Here is a 12,388-nt window from a genome sequence, read left to right on the forward strand (position 1 = left end):
TGAATTGATAGGTTTAGTTTAAACACCAGTGACTAGCACATGGGACAGAGCTAGTAAGTGATGTATCAGATTATATTTTCAGATCATTCATTAGACCAGGATCCAACAAACTGATTTATGTTAGGGTTGAATCCCTAATCCTATGATGAGTCCCACTGAAGTAAATGAGTCTCTGTGTGGGCAAAGTAATCCACCCACGTGAAGTAGCTTGCAGGAGAGGGGCCCTTAGTAATCACTGGAGTGTTATGTAAAGCTGCAGTGATTTGTAGTCAGCATTTCCCAAACAAATGGTAAATATTCATAATTTGATTATGAATAATCTCTGAATAAGGATGGCTTATTTACGTTCATAACTGAACAAAATTTATTTATAACAATTTTAAGAGAAAAAAGTGTTCTCTCAGACCTTGGAGACAATTACTAAATGATCTGTATTTTTAGGAGTCATGCAGAAAAGGTGCATGCAGCCAGTTGGATTTTTGGGAAGTTTTTTTGCCCAAGGCTTCTTAGTCATGCAGCTATACCATACCCTCAAGAATCAAGACTAGTGAGCTGCTTTTTTTTTTTTTTTTTTTTTTTAAATATACCATTTACACAGGATTTTCACTCGAATCTTGTATGGACTTTAATATGATCCAGTTTTTTAAAAATATTTTACTGTGGGAGCACATATTTTGAACTCTGTGTGTTTTCATCTCTTTTGTTTTGTAGAGATGTATTTTTCTGTTTTTATAAATAATTTTAAGAAGACAAAGTTTTCCGTTTCAACACTGGGCATTGACCTGTTTCTGTCATTTTCTGACCCCAAGAAACGGAAGACTGCCTCCCATTTGGTCATTGCTAAATGCATTTGAGTATGTTTTAAGGGAGCGTAGCTATTAGAGGGACTTTCATTTCTCTTAGGCATTAGTGTGAATTCCTTTTGTAATATGGCCACTTCCTGGGTAGTGATGGTCCTCCATCAATGGAGGAATTCTATCCAGTGGCCTTTTATCATGCCACACTTAGTTTCACATGTTTCCATTATTAGAATGTTTTGACCTTCCTCTGACAACAGCTTTTGGGCACAAGGTGCTGAGATTCTGGTCCTGGGATTCTCCAGATAACTGCCCAGATATGTCTGATCTGGTCTGGGTTTTGGACATTGCTAGACAAAACTCCATTTCCAGATAGTGGAGACCTGGGCCCATCTGGGAATCCTACTTTGAACATAGTTTTTGTTTTAAATTATTATTCAGAATTTGAATATAGCTAGAGAAGTTAATAGCTGGTTAAGAAGGGTGGATTTCTAGCTGAGATGAAACAAGTGCTGATTGGTGGAGTTACTTGAGTAAGCAAAGGAAGAGAAGCAATCAAGTGACCAGATTGTAAACGCCTTTTGCAGAAAAGATCAAAGATCTCCCTATGTAACTGTGATGTCCATTTCCTCTTAATGGACATAGGCCCTTAAATTTATTAGTATAAAATCTTCTCTTGTTGTCTACTGCTTTATTTTCTGCAGATCACTTAGATGGTTTCACTCTGTCCTCCTCTTTACTTAACTACCTCTGAAGTTTTGATATCCCCTGCAATTTTGATCATGGCTGAATTTATACCAAAAAAATAAAATCTGACAAAGTAAGATCCATGTAGTGTATAAAGATGTGCCTGGGTGTTTGTGTTTTAATTGGTGAAAAATGCCTCTTGATTTCTGAGAGACTTGGACAGGATTACAATTAATTTGAAATGTCAGTTTCAATACTGCCGTATATGTCACCATTGGAACAGAAGCAGCTGCATAAGTAACCATGAAGTGCTTACTGGTCCACAAGTCAGTTGGGGATCCACTCATATGAAAGCGGATAGAACGCAGCCTACAAAATTTTAACAGGAATTGTAAAGTTTCAAATGGTCAGTTACAGTACTTTAAAGGGCATAGTTACATTGAAGTTTAACAGTGGGTGAAATTCTGGACCCATTTTAGCCAGTGGCAAAACTCCCATTGACTTCAGTGAGCCCAGGATTTCATCTTATGTTATTTAAGTCAGCAGTGTCCCTCTAAAATAACTATATATAGATGATTTTAAGAAACGTTCTTTGTTTACCTGTTTAACTGATCAAAATATAAATATTCTTGGTAATAATTATTTTAAAATGTAAGGGTTTCAAAAAAAAATGGAATAGTTTACGAAATCTGCTAAAGCAAACATTGTAGTGTCAAGAGACAATAGAATGCTTCAGGCATGTGAACATCCTAAGGCAAAACTCATGGTTATTTAACTTATTGATAATGTCCATGTAGGCTAAAGAAGAATATCACAACTGTTTCACTTCAGAGTATTACAGAAAATAGCTAAACTCCTATAATTTGGGTTGAAATAAAGTGGGGAGGGGAACTGAAATGAAAAAAGGAGAGACAGAAGGTATTAAAAAGTGAGGTGACTATTTGAATAATCTTAGATGTATCTATGTGAAAATGACAAGTGTGGCATGTAAGGAGAAAGAGCCTATGAGAAGTCTTATAACATAAACAAAATTATTATTCAGTTGGTGTTAGAGATGTGGTAGATTAATTCACACCACTGGAATGTCGGTGTAGATGGACATGACCTGCTCAGGAAAGTGAGGCAAGGGATCCAGTGATTCTGTGTAATTTATCAAGACTGTACAAATGCTCTGTGGTGAAAGAGAAAAATACCTCTGGATTAAAGGGACACTTTCAGCTAAAAATTACATTTTGAAAACAGGTTTTTATCTTTATACACTAGATTATTTAAAGTGAAACAGTAAAAATATCTAATTTACATGTCGCCCTCTATGCTCTTTGTTTACTTTTTGAGTGTTTGTCTTTTACAATGAAAATAATTGAATTAAGTTATACTTTCAGTTTTTAGTGTGCAATGTTTGGATTTCATGCACTGCAAAAAAAAAAAAACAAAACACAAAAAATTGCTGACAGGAACAGGTATAGTAACAGAAATTGCTTTTAACTTGCTTTTTGAAACTGTCTAGATTTCATAATGTCTATATTTCATAATGTAATTAAAGTCCCTTTCTTTTCCCAGATATCTGTTGTAAAGCTAGCATAGCAAAACACAGAACTGCCTGTGTTCTTGAATTCTAGGGTTTGTTTCAGAGAGTAGAGCAGACATTTAAGGCTGAGGCTAGCTATTTTAGAGCTGATATTAATAGCCTGGAAATAGTACATAATTTAGCTTAATTGTGGAGGGGGAAAGTGGAGTTTGTTTTTTAAGGAAAAACACAATCCAATGAACTTTTTTCATCTTAATCCTTTTTAAAATCTTCATGACACATTATATTTATGTAAATACTTCAGATTATGTAAAAGCTTTTTGACACTAGAAAATTTAGGATTTAATTAAAATATGTGAATGGAAACTTTATTCTTAACAATCAGGTCAGAGGGACAAGAGTACCAAGGTTCTGCTGTGCCTAGTAGGAAATGGTGTTATAAAGCTCTGTAAGCCAAGAGAGGAAGAGTAATGTGTGAAGTCATTGGTGATTAGAAAGAAGCTGAGTGGCTGGAATCTACTGTCATTGGATATTACATAAAGGAGAGTAATGAAGCTGCAAAGGGAAGTTGAGGGAAGGGAGTTGTTGTCTTGCTTAAAAGATAGAACTCTTTTGCAAGGTATGTAGGGCATCTCCACGTAAAGAAGAGTGGACTGAGAATCCAGCAAGGGACACCAGAATGGTATGTTTCTCCCTAGGGTGCAAATATAAAATGTAAATGCAAGTTTGGATGGGATTATGTGGTCATCTGCCATGTCTCCACTCATGATGATACACACTGGAACCAGTGACGTGGCATCACATGGAACAACACAAATTATAGAAAACTTCAGGGATCTTGAAAGGTTGCTGAAGAAGAGGAAAGTCCAAGTGGTCTTCTTATAGATTCTTCTGTCCCATTAGCCAGAGAAGACAGAAAAAATGGAGGTGAAATGACTGGTATGAAGCTGAAGGATTTAGGTTTTGTGGAATATTGGGCCACATTCCAGTGGGAGAGACTGCTGTATGAATAGTACGACCTACATCTCTCAGGTAGGGGCATAGTCTTCTTGGTTGGAGACTAGCTAGAGCAATCTGGAGAGTGTCAACTAACAACACAAAGGGAGGGTTCGAAGGGGACAAATGCAGTAAAAATTCAAACTCAGTGTTTTGTGAACACGTTGAAGTGATATGACAAGGAATGTGAAAGGGAACATTTTTTAAAGCCCTTATAAACCATTGCTGTGAGTCTGGGTAATAACTAAGAGGAGTTGGAATTTCTCATTTATGGAAACAAATCTGATACAAATGGTATTACTGAAACCTGGTGGTACAGTTCTTATATTGAAATATTAACATCACTGTAATAACCTGTTTAGGAAGGAGAGAGGGGATGAGAGGGGAAGGTAGGAGGGTGGCACACTACATTAAAGTCACCATTATCTGTTTTTGAGTTATAAGTAACTTAGAACCAAAGATTCTTGAGTGCATAGGGATCAATATTCTAACTAACAAAGCCCAGGAAAGAAAATTTGGGGGAGATCTGTTATAGACCACCAAATCAAACCGGAGAGCAAGAAGAGTTTGGAAAGAGGCAATGTGTAGTTATGAGGGACTTCAGTTTGGGAGACGTGGAAGAGTTTTCATGCTGCCAGTAGTAAAACATCATTAGTGTTTCTAAAATGTATAGATGATGATTTTCTAACACAAGATATTGCACCCAACATGAAACAAACTCTATTTTGAATCTCATAACAGATAAAGATGGATTAATCATTGGACTGGAAGTTGGTGGCTGCCTAGGGACCAAGGATCATGACCTGGTTACATTCAATAGGAGAAAACAGAGGACAGTTGCAACCATATATATACTTGGTGCCTCCAAAGCTCCTAAAAATGAGGAAAATTATGAGCAAAATTGATTGGGAGGGCAAATATCAAAAGAAAAATTTAAATGAAAATTTGAAGTTCTTTAAGAAGAGTTTATTAGATGGCCAAATTGCCAGGATTCCATAACCAAGAAAGCCCATCCTGGTCCAGTGGCAGAGACAGCAATTAGAAATATGAAAGCAATATCTAGTAAATGGAAGAAAGGGGAAATAGATAGTAATCAATATAAATTAGAAGTTAAGTGTAGATATTTTATAAAGGAAGCTAAAGACATGCAGGAAAAAACTTAGCCCTGCCAGCCATGGGACAATAAAAAGGCATTTTTAAGTATATTAGAAACAAAAGAAATCTTACTGCTGGTGTTATTTTTTATATATTTATTTATTTTATTTGTATTACTATAGAACCTAGGAGTCCTAGTCATGGGCCAGGACCCCATTGTGTTAGGTACTATACAAACACAGAACCAAAAGAAAACACCCCAGGTAGCTTACAAGGTAAGTATAAGACAAGAAACACACATATGTATATACCGACGGGGGAGTAAACAATGAGTAAGTATTAGTCAGCACGAGAAACAGTGGTCTCTGCACACTAGCAGCCTAACCATTTTCAAGATTTAGTAGGCATCACAGCAAAGGAGAGTTTTGAGGATGGATTTGAAGGTGGATAATGTGACTTTGCAGATGTTTATGGGGAGCATCTCCTAGTTATGTGGGGTAGTATAGGAGAAAGCATGAAGGTTTTTGTTTGAAAAAATTAACAGATGGGCAATAGAGGCTGGCATCGTGGACTGATCAGAGGCGAGCATTGAGAGTTCTGTAGTGAATGAAAGGTAAAGGTGGTTATCATCATCTAACTGTGAAGCATCTTCAAAGTGAATGCAAGTTGATTCTATAGAGAAGGGGAAGCCATTGGAAAGATATAAAAAAGAGGGTAACGTGTTCTAAGCGATGGGCCAGGAAAATAATCTTTGTAGCAGCATTGTAAATGGATATGAGCAGGGTGAGATTGCAGTGGTATAGACCCATTGTTACATGGAGATGGTAAAAGGGTTAATAATGGAGAAAAGGCAGAAGTGACATGCTCAAATAAATCATTCTCTTCAGTATTTGGAAAGTAGGATGAGGTTCTCATATCATATGAGGATGATTAAGTATTTTTCAATACATTAGTAAACAAGGAAAATGTGAAACATCATTTACTTGGGATAAACAGTTTTAAATCAGGCCAGGGCAACTTGCTTCCACCAATCCTAAAAAAGTTGGCTGTGTAAGTGTGAGAGAGGGATCAGCTTTATGAACTTGCCTTGGTACCAGTTAGATTTTAAAGTTGAAATCTAACAAACTAGATTTGCTAATTGTATAAGTGTTATAGCCAATATAAGAGTGCAGTCTAAGAGGATAACCCCTTTTTAGTGAATCCAGGGAGTGTTAGCTTACTAATTTAACTCTAGGTTCTTTTCAGGTCATTTTTCACCTTGAACAGTATTCTTCAGATCAGGACATTTGGCTATTCTTAACCAGTCAACAATTTATTAATTTACCAAGAACCACACTGGTATACAATCAGCAGTTCACCAGTCAAGTGTAGATGCAACCAATGTTCTAGGTATATTCTGAGCACACCCAAGACAGTCCTGCAAGTAATTGTTATAGACTAGGATTGAGGCTCAGCAGGAACAATGCAGATCACTACTGGCACGCTTAAGAGTGTAGTGGTCTCTGCTATTTGAATAGTTTAAATTTGTCCCTTTCCTATCAAAGGAATTGCTTAAAATTGATTTTTCTCTTAGGCCAATTTGCTTGGACTTATAAAGGAGAGAATTAGTTAGTTCTAAAGTATGGTTACTTGAGGTCTCACTAAAATGTAAATTCATGACAACATGACAAAAACATGACAACCTTCAGTTTTTTATATTAAAGACAGAAGGAGAAATGCAGTCTTTTAAATGACATCTCACCACTTTGCTTTATCTTGTTAACCCTGCAATGAAGAAAGAGTCCTCTCCACATGGCTTGCTTGGTCATCAGTTGCGCTTCTGGATTCTGTGGTTTCTTCTTAAATTCAGTCAGCTCAGGTCCTACATGGATGGTGACCTTCATTTTGTAGACCTTGATTCCGGGAGACAACCCTCCAATATCTGTTGGACACTTGTAAGCTGAATGCTCAAATTTCTGCTCTGTTTCTCTGTTGCTTCCATCAATATCCAGTAGATGGCATTGGTGTGAAACAAATTTGTTCAATCATATTCTTATCGGAGGGTGTTTGTTTCATTTCATGGATTGTATTTCAGCACTAGTCCACATTAATTGCAATTTCCCCCTTTTAAAGCAATTTGTTTTAATTCGAAGTTTTGCCCTAGTCAGGTATCCATCTCTCTTAATGTTCTCTTTCCTTCTTGTACCATGACTCATGCCACTTCTACAGGGCAACACTCGTTCAGAAAGAAAACAAAGAAAATCCCCTATCTTCTAAACCCTAGTGGACATAGTCCATACATTCTTTGATTGTATTAAACATTTCACATCATTTAGGTCCCACAACAGAAGACGTTATCCACATAGAGAGAGATCTGACTGACAAGGCAAACAAATGGACAGTTTGGGGTCAAGTCAAGGTGGTTTGGATTTCTTGGGGTAACAAGCAGTTAGTCCTATCTGACCTTCAATTTTCTGGGTTTCACCACGAGTTTTCTAGTTGGTTTAATTCACAGTTTTCCCCACCCATCTCATGATCTACTCAAAGTGCGCAATGGGCCACTTTGCCTAGGAAAGCAGGGTATTACCCTGTTTAGCAACCTTTTGAGATTTTTTTTCAGCTATATTGGGTGGGAGAAAGAGACTTTATCCATATATAAATTAAGAGAGATTCTTGCCTACATGCTTAAGGATATTTTCATTTATACTCTCCCTCACTGGGGAGTGGGACTCAGAACCTTAGCTGATCTGTGGGTCCTTAGACAAAGTGTCTCAAATGATATGAATCATTTTCTCAGTGTCTTTATTTCTTAGGTGTAGTTCAATAGTAGGTGTGTCTTATTTGGTGATCAACAGAGGTGGATAATTGTTCTAAGTTTTGAGGGCCAGAAAAAATTAATAGTTTTTAACCATTCAAGACATATCTGTTCTCTGTACCCTTACAGGTGATACAATCTCTGGCCTACTGATCTTAATTTTTAATAAACCTTGGAATATCATGGCAATTTCAGGGACTAGAAGAGTTCTAATGTTTTTCCAGTGCTCAAAAATGACAAGCAGGATGACCTGGGTAACTATAAGCTGGTTAGCCTCAAATCAGTCCTGGGAAAAATAGTGGAAAAGCTGATACAATATTCAATTGATAAAGAATTACAGGATAGGAATATAATTAATACAGTCAACATGGTTTTATGGAAAATAGGTCTTGTCAAACCTGGTTTCATTCTTTGAAGACACTACAAGTTTGGTTGATAAAGATAACTCCATAGATGTAATGTATTGAAAGGTTTGCATGGCATTTGACTTAGTACTGCATGGCATTCTGATTAAACAATTAACACTATACAATATCAATAAAACACAAACTAAATGGATTAAGAACTGGCTAATGGCAGATCTCAAAGCGTAGTTGTCAGTTGGGAGTCATCATCAAATGAGTGTGTCTCCAGTGGAGTTCTGCAGGGATTGTTACTCAAACTGATGCTATTCAACATTGTCATCAATAATCGGGAAGTAAATATAAAATCACTTATGATAAAAGTTGTGGATGACAAAGACTGGTGGAGTGGTAAATAATGAAGACAGTAATTTGGATCGCTTGGATCGCAGTCATATAGAGCAATTTGAATTGCTTGGTAAACTGGATTTATTCAAACACACTGTATTTTAATACAGGCAAATGCAAAGTTAGCATCTAGGTACAAGGGATGCAGGTAATACCTTCAGAATAGGGACTGTGTCCTGAAAGCAGTGATTCCAAAAAGGGTTTAATAGTCATAGTGAACAAACATCTTAACAGGAGCTCCCAGTGCAAAGCTTTGGCAAAGAAGGCTAATGTGATCCCTGGATGCATAAATGGGAATATGGAGTAGAAGTAGGAAGTTGTGTGTTACTTCTGTATATGGCATTGGTGAGACTGATACTGGAATACTGCATACAGATCTGGTGTCCACATTTTTAAAAAAGATGTTGAACAATTGGAGAGAGAGAGAGAGAGAGAGAGAGAGAGAAGGTGCAGAAAAGAATCACAGATGATTTAAGAGCTGAAGAAAATGTTTTACAGTGAAAGACATAAAGAGCTCAATCTATTTAGCTTATCAGAAAGAAGACTCAGAGGTGACTTGATTACTGTGTATAAGTACCTTAATGGGGAGAAAATAATGGGTACTAAAGAATTCTTTAATTTAGTGGAAAAGGGCATAACAAGAACCAGTGACGGGAAGCTGACACCAGACAAATTCAAACTGGAAATTAAACACAGTTTTTTAACCATGAGGATTAAACTGAAATAAATTACAAAAGGAATTAGTGGATTCTCCATCTTTTGATGTCTTCAAGACTGGATGCCTTTCTAGAAGAAATGCTCAGTCATACCAAGGTTATTGGGCTCAATACAGAGGTAACTGGGTGAAAATAAATAGTCTGTAATATATAGAAGGTCAGATGACATAATCCAGTGGTCCTTTTGGCCTTAAAGTCTATGACATGGTCCTAGAAAAAGCCTGCTAGCTATTCTTATTTTTCAGTCATCACAGTGTTGAATTCACTAGGTGGCTGTTTCTCATTGCAACTATAGTGAATGTGAAAACTGCAAATGGGTAACTGGTGTTTATCAAACTCTTATTTTACACAACAGAGGCTCACAGAGAGGCACTGAGGTTGCTCAAAAAACAATTGAAGAGGTTTAGAAAGGGACCTGACCAGGGTTCCATCCTAAGCAGCACATTTGTACAGCTACACACCTTGTAGACAAGCACCTCCCACAGTACTGGGGCTCCTCTTTCCTTTTAGGGAGCCGTGGTATTTCCAGTCTGAGAGGAAGGTGCCTCAGTCTCCTTCTTAATCTACCTACTTCTTGTGCTAACTGGTTGGGGGAAGGGAAATCGACTCTAGGGTTCTCCCCTTTTGTCTTGCACGCTAACAGAAAAAGTGAGGAAGAAGGGGGTATGGGATAGGGAGAAGGAGAAAGTGAGGGACAGTGAAAGGGAAGAGGAGAGAACGTGATAATGTGAAGTTTGGAATGAATGAGGAGGTGAAATGAATCATTGGAAAGAGAGGACTTAGGGACTTGATCATTCAGACACTGTGTGAAAGAAACCAGGAAGTTCAAGTATCCCATTGTTTAGTATGCTTGGGGCACATCTCCCTGGATCCTGCTTCTCTTAAGTGTCCAGCTTCTTCTGTGCCCTAGAAAGATTTAGCAAAATAAATAAATCCTGCTTGGGCCAACACTTGTTCAGCTGCAGCAGTATGAGCCCTGCTGTAGACAAGGCTCTGTAACTTAAAGCATTTTTTCATTATATCAATTAAACATGATCAAGAGCCTTTTTAATTGGTTGAAATGCCTGAAGCTACGGCAGCTTTAATTGCAGTAGGGTTTTCATGGTCCAGCTGAATTGGTGGTACCACCAATGGAAAAAAAATTCTAAAGTACTCTTGAGTAAATAAATTTCCAAAGCAGGCATCTGCCCCCTACCTACAGGGACTCCATCATTCCAGGAAGCACTGGGGTGGACTGAGCTAGTCTCTTCTTTTGAAGAAACTGTTGAAACTGAGAGAATATTAAAATATATATGATTTTTATGCAATGTCAAACTTGCAAGCCTCATGATTGATTTATATGATGAAGGTTTTCTTTGCAATGAAAAGGAACTATGATCTTACTGCTTTTTTTAAAGAATGCTTAGATTCGGTGGAACAGAGCTTGTAAAGTTCGCAGACCTCCGACAGAAGTTGTAATGCATACAGAGACCCTCACAATTTCTAGATGTTTGAATATTCAGTCTCTGATAGCTTAAACCTTTTCACTCCAACCTAGTCCTGTGGATTAGATCTTCTTGAGGATTAATTTATTGTAAAACAAGCTTTAAGTTTTTATGTTGCTCGTTTTGACTTATTTGTGGATAGAACAAAAGAAATAGAACATTTTTTCTAACAGTGATGAAACCCTAGTTTTTCTTCAGATCCCCTAGTTTTCAAATGGTTTGCCCAATTAACCTCAAACTTTAATGCACACACATTTTTCTCATGGGTAGAGACTAATTATGAGAAATTTCAGGCAGAAAGTTGCAGGCCACTGTCAAAATCAGATTTGCAGTGGTCATTTAAAATTGTGTCAAAACAGGATCACTGTTATATTTGGTTGCATTTGAGGTCAAGGGTAACTGATAAATCCTAAGAAGAGAACATAGTTCAGCTTGGACTTCCCAAACTGAGTTTGCAGGGCATGTAGTAAGAAAACAAATGTTTGTAATTTAAACAAACGAACACACCTTTTTTCCAAACCCTTTTTCTAGTAGATTGTGCTTTTAGGGTTGCTTTAGTAAAATTAATTTAGACACTTTGCATCTGCTCATCTTACCTTTCTAAATGTAGACCTTATTGTATGACTTCATTGGAGAACACTAAAAGTATCCAGGATACGCAACGTTGTTGAGTGAATGCTGATGGAGGAAGCATAACTTTCAGAATATCCTTAGTTCTGAGTGCTTGATCTCTACCTTGACATGGAATTAATACATGATTATTTTAGGATTTTTTTCATTTAATAGATTTAGAATCATAGAATCATAGAATATTAGAGTTGGAAGGGACCTCAGGAGGTCATCTAGTCCAACCCCCTGATCAAAGCAGGACTAACCTCAGCTATATCATCCCAGCCAGGGCTTTGTCAAGCCTCACCTTAAAAACCTCTAAAGATGGAGATTCTACCACCTCGCTAGGTAACCCATTCCAGTGCTTCACCACCCTCCTAGTGAAAAACTTTTTCCTAATGTCCAACGTAGACCTCCCCAACTGCAACTTGAGACTGTTGCTCCTTGTTCTGTCATCTGCCACCACCGAGAACAGCCTAGCCCCATCCTCCCTGGAACCCCCTTTCAGGTAGTTAAAGGCTGCTATCAAATCCCCCCTCATTCTTCTCTTTTGCAGACTAAACAAGCCCAGTTTCCTTAGCCTCTCCTCATAAGTCCTGTGCTCCAGCCCCCTAATCATTTTTGTTGCCCTCCGCTGGACTCTCTCCAACTTGTCTACATCCTTTTTGTAGGGGGCCCAAAACTGGACACAATACTCTAAATGCGGCCTCACCAATGCCAAATAGAAGGAAATAATCACTTCCCGCAACCTGCTGGCAATGCTCCTCCTAATACAGCCCAATATGCTATTAGCCTTCTTGGCAACCAGGGCACACTGCTGACTCATATCCAGCTTTTTATCCATTGTTACCCCCAGGTCCTTTTCTGCAGAACTGCTGCCTAGCTCGTCGGTCCCCAGTCTATAGCTGTGCATGGGATTCTTCCTTCCTAGGT

General features: G+C 37.8%; 1 protein-coding gene across 6 annotated transcripts in view; it reads left to right on the forward strand.

The window, feature by feature from the left end:
* FBXL4 (F-box and leucine rich repeat protein 4) overlaps positions 1-12,388 on the forward strand; it is a 110,448-nt gene that overhangs the window by 49,556 nt on the left and 48,504 nt on the right. The gene's annotated exons all lie outside the window — the stretch shown is intronic.

The sequence above is a fragment of the Emydura macquarii genome, unplaced genomic scaffold (genome assembly GCF_026122565.2).
Source record: "Emydura macquarii macquarii isolate MOO-44397 ecotype Brisbane River unplaced genomic scaffold, CSIRO-AGI_Emac_v2 contig_3019, whole genome shotgun sequence".
Classification (NCBI taxonomy): Eukaryota; Metazoa; Chordata; order Testudines; family Chelidae; genus Emydura; species Emydura macquarii.